The sequence below is a fragment of the Chionomys nivalis genome, chromosome 3, assembly GCF_950005125.1.
Source record: "Chionomys nivalis chromosome 3, mChiNiv1.1, whole genome shotgun sequence".
NCBI classification, from domain to species: Eukaryota; Metazoa; Chordata; class Mammalia; order Rodentia; family Cricetidae; genus Chionomys; species Chionomys nivalis.
The window spans coordinates 78,251,825-78,265,148 of NC_080088.1; positions in this window are offsets into that span (position 1 = coordinate 78,251,825).

Genomic DNA, 13,324 nt, shown 5'->3' on the forward strand with positions numbered 1-13,324 from the left:
TATTTTCATGGTAAAGACTGCTTTATTGCTGACAGTTAGTACACGTCAATAAATAGTGATCCCCAAAGAGCTCAGTTACTCATCAAATTCCTGATCCATCAAGCGCTGAATGCAATTGAACCATGTGAAGCCTGGGATGACGAAGTCAGTTCTGCTTCTTGGGAAATGCAGCAACAACTAACTGATAGATGGCGTACGCTGTTCCACCAACTGTCAGAGAAACATTGCTAAAAAGTTTGATCATGACTTTAGGTCATTCTAGTAAGTGCATTTGTATTTGTAGGTTCTATTGCACAGAAAAGACGGCATTGCCAGCCACAATCATGTCAGCTTTTTAAGTGAATTTTTATGTACATTTAAAATGGTATCACACACCTTTAATCCCAGCACTCAGGAATCAGAGGCAGATGGATCTCTGTGAGTTCGAGCCCGGTCTGGTCTACAGAAAGAGTTCCAGGACTGACTCCATAGCAACGAAGAAACTCTGTCAAGATACATATAGCCTTGAAAGGATTTTGGAAAGTATTTAAGGAATCTTTTCTAGTTTTTCCTTTGTAAGTACTTTTTAGGTATTTGCATGCAAAATTAAGATATTTATTGTTGGGAAGAATCTAACAGACATTTATTTTACTTTTCTGGTAAGTACCAGTGTAATTTTACTGCTTCTGTTTGACTAGTTTTTGGCTAGTTGTAATTTCTCAAGATCTTGGAAAGCTGTACATGTTACATAGATGTAATCAGTGTATTATAGAACCCATAGGAACATTAGTGATTAACTCTCATTCAATATTGACTTTACTTGAAAGCAGGGAATCCAAAGGAATAGGATTTCTAAAGTTAATATTCTTTGACATTGCCAAAGAGTGAATGGATGTGTCCCCTCTCCCCAAAAATGTATCATTTGGTGTGTGCCAGTGTACTTGTGCATGGGTGTGTGTTTGTGTGCGTGCTCGTGTACACACATGCTAGCTCTGGAGGTCAGAGAACAGCTTAGGAGTTTATTCTCTCCTACCATGTGAGGAATTGAACTCAGGTCGTCTGTATTAGGGACAAGTACCTTTACTCTCCAAGCTGTCTTTTCAGCCCTAAGGAAATCTTACACTGAAAATATTGGATGTTTAGAAAGATTTGTGGAATGTTGAGAAGATAACATACAGCATAATTATTTTTTGAAAAGAAAACTAAAACTGGTAATACAGAAAGGAAGTAAAAATCAAAACCATTTTGTAAAATTCAGGAGTTTGAGAAACTCATGGAATGAGTTACATGATTTAAAAAATCATTTTGAGAAGGCTGGAGAAATAAGCCTAATGACTTGAGTTTTAATTTGCAGAAGCTGTATTAAAAAGCTGGACACTAGTATGTGTCTGTAATCCTAACATGTCTCTAGAACAAGAGGTGGGAAGAGGAGACAACTTTCTCAACGGTTGGATATAAATTGGTCGTTGTGATGTTTATATCCTTAGTGAAAAGTTCTCAGCTGTGAAATAAGGACTTTGCTCCTAATTTTTACATGTAGTTTAATACTGACATAATAGGTCCCCCTTGCAAGTTTATGAAGTCAGTGATAAAAGCTGAAGAGATCCTTCTTCACTGGGAAGGACTAGCAGTTGTCCTATCTCGAACGGGTAACTCCCTAAACCCCACGTAGCAGCTGCTTAGTAATCTATGTTACCAACAGGTGTAACGGCATCTGTTTTATTTTTGTCTCAGTAACAAGTAGCTACTTAAAAAGAAGCTGGGTAAAGATTATACACAAAAGCAAGGTTGATTTCTGCTTGCAGGCTGTTGTCTTAAAGATTCTGTTGATAACTGTACCAGCATCTTTGATGCTAGCACTGCTGAGTGGGTCAGGAAAAGGTGTGGTTGAACCCCAGCTGCCCATGGCTTGTACTTCTCACTTCTTGGGCCTCCCCATGAAGAAATGATTGGTGACTTGGTCTCAAGTCTCTGCATGTAACTTAGACTGATCCAAGCTGGGAAGGTTTCATAATGAAAGGGAAAGGTGCTAGGAAGAGTAAGTTTGTATTTAGTATTTTTGGACAAAGACTGCGTAACTGCACCAGAGCAGTAAACAACAGCTACTTAAATTCCTTAGGCAAGTTCATCTGAAGCAAGGCTTTGATGAACCTAAGTGTCAAAAATATAAGAAAAGTGAATATTTCCGTTATGTCTGGCCTAAAAACTGCTTAGAGAACATGAGCCACCAAAAATGAGAGAAAGAGAAAAGAAACCAAACAAAACAAAAATCCTGAACTAGAGCAGACAGTTGCAGGCATAGAAGTGTAAAAAAGGGAAGACTCTACTTGGGGCAAGCCCAGGCTATAGGATTCCAGGAGTCAAATAATGGAGACGCAACACATGGAATCCAGTCCCTCAACCTCATTCCCAGATGAAGACCAGCACATGTTCCCGTGCTGAAGAAATAGTCATTAAATTGTATGCATTATGTAACTAAAAAATTTAAAATAGAATACAGAGATTTTTTTTTAAAATATCTCCTAAAGAAGATGTATACTTGGCATTTTGAGAAACCAGAAATTTATGGTCAGTTAAAAAAATTGAGTTTGTATGAAGATTTTTAATTACTGTTCAGGGAAACAGTTGAACAAAGATTGCTGGTTTCTTTCCTAAGTTTTTGATTTTTTTTTTCTTGAGACAGGGTCTTAATATAACTCAAGCTGGCTGTGAGTTACCTATTTAGCAGTAGATGATCTTAGATTACTGACATATGTTACCATGCCTAGCCCTAAGTGGACATAACAGTAGATTACAAAGTAATTGAAAAATTTCATGTTGTAATGTCAAAGATTTTAATAGGACATCCTCATACTAAGATTGTGTGTGTGTGTGTGTGTGTGTATGTGTGTGTGTGTGTATTTTAGACAAGGTCTTACTGAATAGCCCTGACTGGCCTGGAAATTAATAGATCAAGCTGGCCTCAAACTGCATGTCTCTGCCTCTTGACTAGTGAGATTAAAGCTAACTTCCCACTTAGGAGGGAAGGAGGGAGGGAGGGAGGGAGGGAGGGAGGGAGAGAGAGAGAGAGAGAGAGAGAGAGAGAGAGAGAGAGAGAGAGAGAGAGAGAGAATTAGTTACAATTGAATTTTTAAACATTTAAGACATAATGAATAAATATACTTGTAAATACTTTTCTAATACCCAAGATAGAGTTCTATAATCCTTAAAATTGTCTTTAAAAATTATCTCTTAGTTTCTGAGATTCTAGGATTACACCATTTCTGCTTCCCTTTTCTCCCTCTAGATATTCCCATATGCCCCTTGCTGTCTTTTAAATTCAGTAGCTTTTATATCTATTATTTGTTGTTACATACATGTATGAATATGGTGTGGGAGAATTGTCTGTATTCTGTCAATCATGTTTTAAATAAATGCTGATTGACCAGGCAGGAAGTATAGACAGGTCAACCAGACAGGAAGTAGAGGCAGGGTGATAAGAACAGGAGTATTCTGGGAAGAAGGAAGCCCATTCCTCCAGTCCAGCCCAGACCACCGAAGAAGCAACATGTAACCTGCCCCTGCTATGAAAGGTACCAAGCCATGTGGCTAGTATAAATAAGAACAATGGGTTAATATAAGCTACAAGAGCTAATAAGAAGCCTGAGCAAATATGCCAATCAGTTTATAAGTAATGCAGACTCTCTGTGTGATTTTCTTCAGAACCTAATCGCTGTTGGGATCTGGTGGGAGGACAGAAACCCCCAACAAGCCGGCCATCATGTTACATGAATATACATATATATTCCCAAATGCATAAATACAACCTCTGTCTGTATAGTGTTACTTGTATGTATGTTTTCAAGACTGACCATATGGTATTGGATAGTCAATTGGTGTGCTCTTCCCTGAGAAGACTTCCTCTTGCTCTCAGCATTCTTTAGTTGTGTAGTTCTTTGTGTAGGGTTGAAACCTCATGGACTGTTCACCTGTAGTTAAAAGAAGAAAATCTTAGGTCTGGAGTGATGGCTCAGAGGTTAAGAGCATTGCCTGCTCTTCCAAAGGTCCTGAGTTCAATTCCCAGCAACCACATGGTGGCTCACAACTATCTGTAATGGGGTCTGGTGCACTCTTCTGGACTGCAGGCATACACACAGACAGAATATTGTATACATAATAAATAAATATAATTTTAAAAAGAATCTTAAAAACTGATAATTGACAGAGAAATTATATTGTTTTATTCCTTTTCAAGTCACAGCCAAATAAGTAATGATTGTAATATATTAATATTCTATCCAATGTTGGTGTAAAAACATTCTGTTCTCCAAGGGAATAAAATTTTATTACGGGATTAAATATAAGTAACCATGGGCTGGCTGGGAACAATAATTCATGTTTGCCCAAGTAATGTTTTTCACTGAGGAAGTACTGAAAGAAGATTTTTATTAGTCACAGAACAAAAAACGTAATAAAGTAACAAATATGTTGGTGGGGTTCACATCTAGGCAGGCAACAACAACAGAATTACTGTGCTATCAGTTTTAGATGCTTTCTGATAGTATCCTTAGCTTTTGGACTGGTGAAAGCTAGTGGACTGCTAATGATGTATTTTAAGATTTGGATATCAAAGCAACTTAAAAAAACTCAAAGTACTTTGACTTTTATCTGTAATATTTTAACTGTCTATAATCTGAAGCTCATTTGACCTTTTACCATCTTTAATTAGGGCCCATCCCTCGCCAAAGCTCCCAGTTTCTCTGTCTCTCCTTTCCGAATTAACTGTTATTGACCAGACACCATATCTTGTGCTTATAGAGGCTATATATTGTTTGATACACTATGATGCTAGGATGGCTCACTCCTAGGATTTTTAGAAACGGAGTAGGGAGGAAAGCAGTCTGAGAGAGAGAAAAAGTTGATAGTCTAATGAACAAAGCCCTGGTTTATATCATCAAATCTTCTCTCCATCATGGCTTATGTATCTAATATACCATTTATATGCTACATATAATATAGGAGTATTAGACCTATTTTTAAAAAATGGAAAGAAATAGAAATAGGTGAAGGAAGCAGGCATTTAACCTCCTCCAACCCTCTGCATGTGCTGTACTCCTTAACCAGACTGATTCCCTCATTATCTTTTAATTCTAGGTTTTCTTTTAGCCGGTTTGGTTCTTTAGTATAACCTCATGTGTAATGGCTAGTTCTAATTCTAGGAAAGACACTTTCAGTATCTAGGTTTTTGTACATATTTGTGAATTATGTGTCCTGTTTTCTTGGTACTGCATCAGATTTCAGTTTGGGTAAGTAAATGAATAGTTACATTGTGGAAGAAATCAGATAGCAATATGACATGGTTCTGAGTTCCTTCCCCACAGAACTAGTCTTTTTCTGTGCATCAGATATTAGTGACGTATAGGAAGAAGGGGTCAGGCTTGTCTAAGTCAGAATTCCCTAGCTAGACTTTATGTCTCATTTCACAGTCAGGAAAATGCGAGTCCAGTGAGAAAGTCACTTTGTCATACTGCCCACCTGTTTCCCACTGACTGAGTGTTGCTCAGAAATTCCCCAGTCCTAGCTAATGTACTGTGAGATGCCTTGAAGAGCCACTTCATTGGGGTAGCAGAGACTCTTAAAGTACAGCGTTTAGGTTACAAGTTCTATTTTCTGTAATTGAAGTTTCCATAGGCCATTAGTACTAGACTCTACACTGAAAAATGTTGGCTGTTGTCCCTTAGCTACTTCAGATTCCATTTGTACTGATGTTGTCAATAATCCTGGTAAGTTAAAGTACAGGCTCATTCCCACCTCAGGGTTTGGGATAGTCCTGTGTAGCTTATCTCATTTTTACTCAGTCTTTCAGGAAATCATTTTGAAACAGGATCCTTTCTTCTCTCAAAGTAATAGCCACTCTCTATACACCTTTCATTTTGCAATGAATTTAGTTTGTTCTAAAATTTCTATACATCCAGTACGATTTCTGTCATCTGTAGTATTTGGTCAGTTTTGATGAACGTTGTTGCCATTGGAGATTGATTGCTTTTGTACAATTGTAATAAAAAGAGTCAACCCTAAATGTTTGGGTGTCGATAAGGTAGATGTTATTTTAAAGTAAATGGAAGTCTGAGTGTAATCAAGGAGCTTCCCAAATTCTTCGAGGCTTGATGGTAGGTTTCATGCATCTGGAATTTAAGTTTTGCAAGTTACTCCTATGAACTGGATTTCCTATGATAGGGTTGGATAATTCGCATGCTGTGAGGTTGCCAGTCACACTTGTAGGACAGCTGGTCATATTATAAATGGGTCTAGGGTCACAATACATAGTCCAAAAATATTTTGGCAAAACAAAAGTTTCACCTCTGGAGAAGTATGTAGAGCCCTGTCAAATCATGCCACAACATCTACCGGTGGTCTGGTTGGGTTTTTATTCCTAGTTCTAAAGGGTCTAGTGCCTCTCAGAGTCACCAGAGCTTGGCCTCACATACATAGTTGGCTAACTCAAAAGGGTTCAAATGAGAAGCAAACTTCATCTTTTGAGGGGAGTATACAACCTTGAGCAGATATTTTGTTCTTAAAAACTGCTGGCCTTTGGGGGAATTTCAATTTCTGCCAAGTGACTTCACAATTTTTTTTAAATGGAGTTTTGCCCTTTGATAGAAGAAACAATATATTTTGTTTATATTTTCCACAATTTTCCCCTCACAATTCATGCCACTAAACATTTTCTTTGCTTGTACTTGTACAACCCCCCCCCCATGGTTAGAAATAGACAACATTTTAGCAAACACCTTGACTCATTGTCAAAATGAGCTTGATGTGAGGGAGAAGAAAAGGCAAAGTAGAAAGCATGCACAGAGCGAATATCACCACATGCTCTCCCTGTAATTGCAGTTACAGATGGTAATACATTTCTTGATGTCTAGTCCTCATCAGAAGTCATGAGGGGTATTTTTTCTTTTTGAGACAGGGCATTCCCTCTTGCAGTGCCCCTTCTTTGTATATTGGTAGCAGTTTACTTTTTCCTCTCTAGACTCTTCTTTCAATCCTTCTATCTCTCAAACTTCAGTAACCTTTTCACTGGCTAGCTGTTAGTTGTAAAATGTAGTCTTGGCATCCCTATCCCAAGTTCTCTTTTAGATGTCTTACTTCCAACTACTTCTACATCTGACCCTTTAGCATCTTTAGGAAATCTGTAGATCCATCTTTTCCTGTGGCACATTAATATTCTGGGATAGGAGTGCTAATTCTTCAGTCCCCCTTATGATCAAGTTTCAAAGATGGTGTGTGGCCTCCATGAGCTTTATTGTTTTTTTTTTTTTTTGTGTGTGTGTTTTTTTTTTAATTTTATTTTTATTTTTATTCTTTTTTAATTAAAATTTCCACCTGCTCCCCGTTTCCCATTTCCCTCCCCTCCTCCCAAGTATTGCCCCCTCCCCCCACTTCCCTCCCCCTATCCCCTCTCCTCTTCTCCTCCCCCCACACCATTCCCCCTCCCTCTCGATACTGAAGAGCAGTCCAAATTCTCTGCCCTGCGGGAAGACGAAGGTCTTCTATCTACTTCCAGGAAGGTGAGCGTCTAAACAGGCTAAGCTCCCACAAAGCCGGTTCATGTATTAGGATCGAAACCTAGTGCGATTGTCCTTGGCTTCTCATCTGCCTTCATTGTCCGCCATGCTCAGAGAGTCCGGAATCAACCCATGCTTATTCAGTCCCAGACCAGCTGGCCTTGGTGGGCTCCCAATAAATCAGTTCCCCTGTCACAGTGGGTGGGTGCATCCCTCGTGGTCCTGAAGTTTTGCTCATGTTCTCCCTCCTTCTGCTCCTCATTTGGACCTTAAGAGCTCAGACCGTTGCTCCAAATTGAGACTCTGTCTCTACCTCGATCCATCGCCAGATGAAGGTTCTAAGGTGATATGCAAGATATTCATCAGTATAGGATAGGGTCATTTCAGGTTCCCTCTCCTTAGTTGCCCAAGGTACCAGCTGGGGACATATTCCTGGACACCTGCGAACCCCTCAAGAGTCAAGTCTCTTGCCAACCCTAAGATGGCTCCCTTAGATAGGATATATACTTCGCTGCTCCCGTATCAATCCTTCCTATATCCCAACCATCCCAATCCCCCGAGCTCCTCCCATCCTCCCCTTCTCATGTTTCTCATCCCATTTCCCCTTTGCCCCATGCCACCTCACCCGCAAGTTCCCAGTTTTTGCCCTGCAATCTTGTCTACTTCCCCCTCTCCATGCGGATGACTATATGATTTTCTTTGGGTTCACTTTCTTATTTAACTTCTATAGGATCACAAATTATATGCTTAATGTCTTTTATTTATGGCTAGAAACCGATTATGAGTGAGTACATCCCATGTTCCTCTTTTTGGGTCTGGGATACCTCACTCAGGATAGTGTTTTCTATTTCCATCCATTTGCACGCAAAATTCGAGAAGTCATTGTTTTTTACTGCTGAGTAGTACTCTAATATGTATATATTCCACATTTTCTTCATCCATTCCTCCATTGAAGGGCATCTAGGTTGTTTCCAGGTTTTGGCTATTACAAACAATGCTGCTATGAACATAGTTGAACAGATACTTTTGTCATTTGATGGGGCATCTCTTGGGTATATTCAGTGGTATTACTGGATCTTGGGGTAGGTTGATCCCACATTTCCTGAGAAATCGCCACACTGATTTCCAAAGTGGTTGCACAAGTTTGCATTCCCACCAGCAATGAATGAGTGTGCCTCTTTCTCCACAACCTCTCCAGCAAAGGCTATCATTGGTGTTTTTGATTTTAGCCATTCTGACAGGTGTAAGATGGTATCTCAAAGTTGTTTTAATTTGCATTTCCCTTATCGCTAAGGAGGTTGAGCATGACCTTAAGTGTCTTTTGGCCATTTGAATTTCTTCTGTTGAGAATTCTCTGTTCAGATCAGTGCCCCATTTTTTTATTGGGTTCATTAGCATTTTAAAGTTTAGTTTCTTGAGTTCTTTATATATTTTGGTGATCAGACCTTTGTCTGTTGCAGGGTTGGTGAAGATCTTCTCCCAGTCAGTGGGTTGCCTTTTTGTCTTAGTGACAGTGTCCTTTGCTTTACAGAAGCTACTCAGTTTCAGGAGGTCCCATTTATTCAATGTTGTCCTTAATGTCTGTGCTGCTGGGGATAAACGTAGGAAGTGATCTCCTGTACCCATATGTTGTAGAGTACTTCCAGCTTTTTCTTCTATCAGGTTCAGTGTGTTCAGACTAATATTGAGGTCTTTAATCCATTTGGACTTGAGTTTTGTGCATGGTGATAGATATGGATCTATTTTCATTCTTCTACACGTTGACAACCAGTTCTGCCAGCACCATTTGTTGAAGATGCTCTCTTTTTTCCATTGAATACTTTTAGCTCCTTTATCAAAAATTAGGTGTTCATAAGTTTGTGGGTTAAAATCAGGGTCTTCTACTCGGTTCCATTGATCGACTTCTCTGTTTTTCTGCCAATACCAAGCTGTTTTCAATACTGCGGCTCTGTAATAGAGTTTGAGGTCAGGGATGGTAATGCCTCCAGACGATCCTTTATTATATAAGATTGTTTTGGCTATCCTGGGTTTTTTGTTTTTCCATATAAAGTTGATTATTGTCCTCTCAAGATCTGTGAAGAATTTTGATGGGATTTTAATGGGGATTGCATTGAATCTATAAATTGCCCTTGGTAGAATTGCCATTTTTACTATGTTGATCCTCCCTATCCAAGAGCAAGGGAGATCCTTCCATTTTCTGGTATCCTCCTCAATTTCTTTCTTCATTGACTTAAAGTTCTTGTCAAATAGATCCTTTACTTCCTTGGTTAGGGTTACCCCAAGATATTTTATGCTATTTGTGGCTATCGTGAAGGGTGATGCTTCTCTGATTTCCATCTCTGCTTCCTTATCCTTTGTGTATAGGAGGGCAACTGATTTTTTGGAATTGATCTTGTATCCTGCAACGCTACTAAAGGTGTTTATCAGCTGAAGGAGTTCTTTGCTGGAGTTTTTGGGGTCGCTTATGTACACTATCATATCGTCTGCAAATAATGAAAGTTTAACTTCTTCCTTTCCGATTTGAATCCCTTTGATCCCCTTATGTTGTCTTATTGCTATTGCTAGAATTTCAAGCACTATATTAAAGAGGTATGGAGAGAGTGGACAACCTTGTCATGTTCCTGATTTTAGAGGAATAGCTTTGAGTTTCTCTCCATTTAATTTGATGTTAGCTGACGGCTTGCTATAAATAGCTTTTATTATACTTAGGAACGACCCTTGTATTCCTAATCTCTCTAAGACCTTTATCATAAAGGGATGTTGAATTTTGTCAAATGCTTTTTCAGCATCTAATGAAATGATCATATGGTTTTTTACTTTCAGTTTATTTATATGATGGATTACATTGATAGATTTTCGTATGTTGAACCAGCCCTGCATCTCTGGGATGAAGCCTACTTGATCATAATGGATAATTTTTCTAATGTGTTCTTGGATTCGGTTTGCCAGTATTTTATTGAGTATTTTTGCGTCGATGTTCATGAGTGAGATTGGCCTGTAGTTCTCTTTCTTGGTTGTGTCTTTGTGTGGTTTTGGTATCAGAGTAACTTCAGCTTCATAAAAGGAATTTGGCAATGACTTCTCTGTTTCAATATTGTGAAATACATTAAGAAGTATAGGTATTAGGTCTTCTTTGAAGTTCTGGTAGAATTCTGCATTGAAGCCGTCTGGACCTGGGCTTTTTTTGGTGGGGAGGTTTTTTATAACAACTTCTAATTCTTCGCGACTAACAGGTCTATTTAGATTGTTCACCTGGTCCTGGTTTAACTTTGGTATATGGTACTTATCTAAAAAAGTGTCCATTTCTATAACATTTTCCAATTTTGTGGCATACAGGTTTTTGTAGTAAGATCTAATGATTCTCTGAATTTCCTCTGAGTCTGTGGTTATGTCTCCCTTTTCGTTTCTGATTTTGTTAATTTGCATATTCTCTCTCCGCCGTTTGATTAGTTTGGATAGGGGTTTATCAATCTTACTGATTTTCTCCAGGAACCAGCTTTTTGTTTCATTGATTCTTTGGATTGTTTTCTGTGTTTCTATTTTGTTGATTTCAGCCCTCAATTTGATTATTTCCAGTCTTCTACTTCTCCTGGGTGAGTCTGCTTCTTTTTTTTCTTTTTTTTTTTTTTTTTTTTTTTTTACTTATTTATTTATTTTTATTCTTTTTTAATTAAAATTTCCACCTGCTCCCCATTTCCCATTTCCCTCCCCTCCTCCCAAATATTGCCCTCCCCCCACTTCCCTCCCCCTATCCCCACTCCTCTTCTCCTCCCCCCACTCCATTCCCCCTCCCTCTCGATACTGAAGAGCAGTCCAAATTCCCTGCCCTGCGGGAAGACCAAGGTCCTTCTATCTACGTCCAGAAAGGTGAGCGTCCAAACAGGCTAAGCTCCCACAAAGCCAGTTCATGTATTAGGATCGAAACCTAGTGCCATTGTCCTTGGCTTCTCATCAGTCTTCATTGACCGCCATGCTCAGAGAGTCCGGAATCAACCCATGCTTATTCAGTCCCAGACCAGCTGGCCTTGGTGGGCTCCCAATAAATCAGTTCCACTGTCACAGTGGGTGGGTGCATCCCTCGTGGTCCTGATTTTTTGCTCATGTTCTCCCTCCTTCTGCTCCTCATTTGGACCTTAAGAGCTCAGACCGTTGCTCCAAATTGAGACTCTGTCTCTACCTCGATCCATCGCCAGATGAAGGTTCTAAGGTGATATGCAAGATATTCATCAGTATAGGATAGGGTCATTTCAGGTTCCCTCTCCTTAGTTGCCCAAGGTACCAGCTGGGGACATATTCCTGGACACCTGCGAACCCCTCAAGAGTCAAGTCTCTTGCCAACCCTAAGATGGCTCCCTTAGATAGGATATATACTTCGCTGCTCCCGTATCCATCCTTCCTATATCCCAACCATCCCAATCCTCCGAGCTCCTCCCATCCTCCCCTTCTCATATTTCTCATCCCATTTCCCCTTTGCCCCATGCCACCTCACCCGCAAGTTCCCAGTTTTTGCCCTGCAATCTTGTCTACTTCCCCCTCTCCATGCGGATGACTATATGATTTTCTTTGGGTTCACTTTCTTATTTAGCTTCTATAGGATCACACATTATATGCTTAATGTCTTTTATTTTATGGCTAGAAACCGATTATGAGTGAGTACATCCCATGTTCCTCTTTTTGGGTCTGGGATACCTCACTCAGGATAGTGTTTTCTATTTCCATCCATTTGCACGCAAAATTCGAGAAGTCATTGTTTTTTACTGCTGAGTAGTACTCTAATATGTATATATTCCACACTTTCTTCATCCATTCCTCCATTGAAGGGCATCTAGGTTGTTTCCAGGTTTTGGCTATTACAAACAATGCTGCTATGAACATAGTTGAACATATACTTTTGTCATTTGATGTGGCATCTCTTGGGTATATTCCCAATAGTGGTATTACTGGATCTTGGGGTAGGTTGATCCCAAATTTCCTGAGAAATCGCCACACTGATTTCCAAAGTGGTTGCACAAGTTTGCATTCCCACCAGCAATGAATGAGTGTGCCTCTTTCTCCACAACCTCTCCAGCAAAGGCTATCATTGGTGTTCTTGATTTTAGCCATTCTGACAGGTGTAAGATGGTATCTCAAAGTTGTTTTAATTTGCATTTCCCTTATCGCTAAGGAGGTTGAGCATGACCTTAGGTGTCTTTTGGCCATTTGAATTTCTTCTGTTGAGAATTCTCTGTTCAGATCAGTGCCCCATTTTTTTATTGGGTTCATTAGCATTTTAAAGTTTAGTTTCTTGAGTTCTTTATATATTTTGGTGATCAGACCTTTGTCTGTTGCAGGGTTGGTGAAGATCTTCTCCCAGTCAGTGGGTTGCCTTTTTGTCTTAGTGACAGTGTCCTTTGCTTTACAGAAGCTACTCAGTTTCAGGAGGTCCCATTTATTCAATGTTGCCCTTAATGTCTGTGCTGCTGGGGATAAACGTAGGAAGTGATCTCCTGTACCCATATGTTGTAGAGTACTTCCAACTTTTTCTTCTATCAGGTTCAGTGTGTTCAGACTAATATTGAGGTCTTTAATCCATTTGGACTTGAGTTTTGTGCATGGTGATAGATATGGATCTATTTTCATTCTTCTACACGTTGACAACCAGTTCTGCCAGCACCATTTGTTGAAGATGCTCTCTTTTTTCCATTGAATACTTTTAGCTCCTTTATCAAAAATTAGGTGTTCATAAGTTTGTGGGTTAAAATCAGGGTCTTCTACTCGGTTCCATTGGTCGACTTCTCTGTTTTTATGCCAATACCAAA